Source organism: Drosophila sechellia, chromosome 3R, assembly GCF_004382195.2.
Source record: "Drosophila sechellia strain sech25 chromosome 3R, ASM438219v1, whole genome shotgun sequence".
Classification (NCBI taxonomy): Eukaryota; Metazoa; Arthropoda; class Insecta; order Diptera; family Drosophilidae; genus Drosophila; species Drosophila sechellia.
Genome location: NC_045952.1, coordinates 2,836,696 through 2,841,454, shown reverse-complemented (window position 1 = coordinate 2,841,454; position 4,759 = coordinate 2,836,696). Strand labels below are relative to the sequence as shown.

The following is a 4,759-nucleotide window of genomic DNA, read 5'->3' as shown; positions in this document are numbered from 1 at the left end:
AGATCACCACTAAATTCCAAGCAAGACTCAATGACGTTTCAAGGGCCCTCAATGCAATTTTGATACCAGATGTAGAGGTCAAATATTTGTATGCAACTATTTTGGCAAAAAATAGAATGATAATTGAAAACCTTGAGGACATAATCCCCACTGTTACACTTTCAAATATAAATTTATTCAGCCCCCTTATACTAGACAGCATCTAAAGAACTATTAAATTAACAACTAACCAATACTAGTATAACCGACCTTTTAGAGGTCTCTCATAAAAAAACTTTTCAAAATTCTGAATTATTGTACTTTCTGATCAAATATCCCAAACGTCTGTTAAGCTATAAAAAAAATAGATATCCTTCCTGTCCAGCATAATAACATAATATTAGATCTAGAAGAGGGTAGTACGGTGGCCGACTGCGGAACAAAGACCTTCGCTGTACGTGACTGCGCTGCTACTGTGAGCAGCACTTTCTGCAAAAGACTACAAAATACTTCATGCGCGCAACAACTGGTATCTGGAACTGTCGCACACTGTGCCACACGCCCCGGTCACCTGGCGACCGTGATAGTAATCGGAGAGGGCATCGCAGTAATAAACAACGCGACCATGAATGTAGTGGACAGCACTGGACACAAACAAATAATCGCGGGAACCTTCCTCGCGACTTACGATGATTACGTCTCACTATATGGCACCCGTTACGTGAACCACCGGGGCATCCTGAATAAGAAACCTGCTGTATCCACGTAAGCCGTGGTCAACGTCAACGCCCTTTTCAGAGAACATCTGAGCCTCCCATTTCTACATGACCTAACCATGAAGAATCTGCGCCATATCGGGGATCTTAGAACAGGATTATTTTCACGATCATATTGCGGCTTGGCACCCGAAGACGCGTTTCAAACTAGTAGGGGAGGAGTTAATACGCGCAAGCTTGAGTTTGCTGACAACGCTGCTACGCCGGATGCCGTCGCGACAAAGTTGCAGCCAGAAACTCGCACGCGTAAGCTGCCAGACCGCCCGTTGCAGACGCTGACGCAACATTCAGCCGACATTCCAGCGGCAGCGGCGGACGGTCCGACGGAGCTTGCCCTAAGTTTCAGTTTTAATTTTGTTCTCCAATTGTCACGTACAATAAATAAAAACAAATAAAGATACTTTACTAAAATAACCAGTCGTATTCTAATTTTCATAAACAATATATAGTGCAATAACAATATAGTGCATAACAAGCTGTTTAAAGATTAAACTTTAATTTTCTGTTGGTGCTGAGTGATTTGTGCATGAACAATATATTTTTCAGATTATACAAGGTTATTTAAAGCTTTAACTTTAATTCTCTGTTACTGCTGAGTGAGTTGTGCATAAACATTATTTGTCTACAATAATCGAAAATCTTAGCGTAATATCGGAAACTGCTGCTAAATCGTCTTTGCGCTCATCTTGCCGCTTAAACCGAATTTCTTGTTGGAGCGGCTGGAGATTATTCTGTTCGATTGCCAGACAAGTTCAGTTTAAATATGTTGGGAAAGTCCTACAATCAAGCTCTGCAAAGATTCTTATCTCTTGAGAGAAAACTAGATCATCGTCCAGCCGTCAATGCCCAATACAAGGCATTTATTGAGGAGTACTTGCAGATGGGAAATATTTGAAAAAATCCGAACGAAGAATCCAATGCCTGCCTGCATCATTGTGTCATAAAAGAAGACACCTGGTCCTGGCTGGTCCAGTGATGCAGCCAAAACTATTCCGGACTCTTCTTTGCTTTTGCTCGCATCCAGTTGCAATCACAGGAGACATCTGTAAAATGTACCGTTGTGTCAGAGTTTCCACTGAAGTTAGCTTCTTAGAGATTCTCCTCAAAATGATCTGAGCGTGCTTAAGCTTGATACTGTTACGTATGACACGAAGCCTATGGATGATGAGGCGACATTTCAAGTGGGTGCTGAGACTCTTCGCCGTAACATTTATGTTGTCTTGTCCAGTGGCAATTTTAAACTAAGGAAGTGTTCAAATGTACTGGTTTGGTTGGCCCAGTAATCACAAAGTCTAAGATTTTTCTTCAGCTGCTGTGCAAGGCAAAGTTGTCCTGGGACGAAAGCCTTCATTTGGCACAAAAATCGGAAAGGCGAGATATCTGGTGTAGTTTGTCGCAAATTCGGCATGCCTCATTCGCACGACTGTCCCTGTCTCCAAGCTCTGAATTAGAGATTCATGGTTTTTGCGATGCCAGCATTGAAGCGTACGGAGCCTGTGTACATATCGTTTCTAGGGGGCATTCGCACAGCAGCCATTTACTTTGTTCAAAGTCTCGAGTGGCTCCTTTGCAGACCCTAATCGTGCCAAAACTTGAGCTCTGCGGAGCTGAACTCCTAGCTCGGCTTATATCTGAAGTCCGTAAACTGAACGTGTTCGAAGGGAAATTCTACAGCTGCTGCGAAACAACTGTGGTGCCTTCTCGGATCCGGGGGTATCCCTTAAGACTTAACGTATTTGTAGAAAAGTTGCAATTCAGGAGTTGACTGGTTCAATGGAATGGCGCTACATTTCCACTTCTTTAAGTCTGGCAGATATTCTTTCAGGAGGAGCTCTTCCCAGCGAGCTTAAGGAGTCCGCCCCTTCTGAGCAGCCCCATAACTGATTGGCTACAAACAGTAGTAACGGAGATGCCAGTGCTGGAACTTCGTCGAAGGGTATTGCTTATAAGATCTCCGTACACTGACATTGTTGCATGCTCCAAATTTTTGCTGCTTTTCAGCGTACGTTTGGATACATCGATAAGTTTTGCAAACGCATTCGACATCCTGGGCTGACGTTGGTGAGTCTGGCTTATCGTGCTCATTTATGGAGTGACAATAAATCTTTGGAGACCAAAGGGGTAGTACCGCCATCTAGTCCACTTGCCTCGCTGTCACCCTTCATTGACTAAGTTTAACTTCTTCGAGTAGATGGACGGTTGCAGAACTCTTCGTTAGATTTCAATGGCGGTCACCCAATCATCCTACCAAAATATCACCCAGTGATTATGGCCATCATAAATTACGATCATGAGCGCAACCTACATACTGGTCCTCGCACTCTTCTCAGCATAATTCGATCTCAATATTGGCCTATTGGGGGGAGGAAACACGTAAAGGGGGCAGTAAACAAGTGCGTCAGGTGTTTCCGAGCGAAACCTCATCTAGTTGAGCACATAATGGCGCATCTGCCAAAGGAGCGTCTCGATGGAGCTGTTGCGTTTGAAGTCACTGGCAAGTCAATGGTCTGTGGACCATTTTTTTACAAGCCTGGCGGGCAAAAAGGCTGTAAGATGCTGCGCGTGGGTTTCATTTGCTTTGCAACCAAGGCGATAAATTTGGTGCTCATTATAGATCTTTCTATAGTTGAGTTCTGGAACGGCCTAAAGCGATTTATATGCACATGTGGTCCGACAATGCAAATAACTTTGTTCGCGCAAACAAACGAGTTGCTTGAACTGAGGCGTTTATTCCTCAGGGACGACCACTCCAAGTAACACTCCTGCACGCCCACGACTGGTTTAGTTGTGAATGACGTGGTCCTCGTTAAGGATAAAAACTTGCCGTTAGTGAGAGTCTTTGAGCTGTTGCCTGAAAGAGATTGCTGGGCTGAGGACACCAACAGGATTCACGAAGCGAAGTGAATAAGCTGTGTCTGCTTGGGGGTGGGGTTAAAGGTCACGCTTCCAACGGTGGGAGTATGACAGGTCTCGCAGCCGCCAGCAGCGCCAAAATTGCACAAATAGACATCAGATTTATTTTGAGCTTCCCTTTCTCGCGCTTTTATTAAAGGGCCTCTAACTGGCCAAAATTAACAGCGCGCGTTGTCGGCAAACTGTTTTTCGCTGCCAGAAGCTTAGGATGGCTGACTGCCAATCTTTCGAATCTCGTGGTTATTTTTCACCAGCAATGCAAAGCGACCGCTCGTCGAGAATTAGAATCTGAAAAGGAAAGGAAACCTCTAAAATTATTAAAAAGAAAAAAGTTTAATTTGAATTATAATTAAATGAGAATGTCGTATAACTGTCGTTTTTCTCTGTGTTACGACATTGCTTTAATATTCTAAGCAAATATTTGATAAGAATATCGATCTGAAATATATTATTTATTAGTTATAAAATGCATGCTACCTTTTTCTCGCCCTGTAGATTCGAAAACTTACCACAAATTTAGGAAATCCAAACAGTAAAATGAAAAAGCTAATAAAATCACAGAGAAATAATAACGTATAAACATCAGTTGACAGTCGGGACTTATGTCTCAACGCTAAAAAAAATTTACGGAATCCGGATAATAAGCCTCCTTTATTCCTAAAAACATAATAATTAGTTTTCATTTCTGCAATATTAGGGAACATACGCTAATCCCTGCATTGCTTTGCGGTAATATTCGGATTCAATGTTTTGGTACACATATTTGTTTTCCAAAACTGGTAGAAGCATATCATCCATCTCTCTTTTGAATTCTATTGCATTAGGACGAACTGATTTTACTTGCTCGCCACCACCTCCCTCTTCCCTAAAAAAAGAATGATTATTATTATAATCATTATTATTAGATTTATTAATATCATAATTATTATTATTATTGTTATTATTATTATTACTATTATTATTATTTTTATTATTATTAATATAATTATTATAATTTTTAATACTATTATTATTATTAGTGTTCAAGTTACGGGGTTTGGACTGTCACCCGCTCTCCGCTCCCTCTTACGCTCTCCACTCCCTCTTACGCT

General features: G+C 41.8%; 1 long non-coding RNA gene across 3 annotated transcripts; it reads right to left on the bottom strand.

Annotated features, from left to right (window-relative positions):
* Positions 1-1,153: 1,153 nt before the first annotated feature.
* On the bottom strand, positions 1,154-4,556 carry LOC116801543. 3 transcript variants are annotated; one of them, XR_004362081.1, is made up of 3 exons: positions 4,375-4,556; positions 4,178-4,325; positions 1,154-4,106 (listed from the first exon to the last, which is right to left on the bottom strand). It is a non-coding gene; the product is annotated as an uncharacterized LOC116801543 (long non-coding RNA). The 3 variants fall into 3 exon arrangements; XR_004362082.1 differs by having other exon boundaries at positions 1,154-3,956; XR_004362080.1 differs by having other exon boundaries at positions 1,154-4,325.
* Positions 4,557-4,759: the final 203 nt, after the last annotated feature.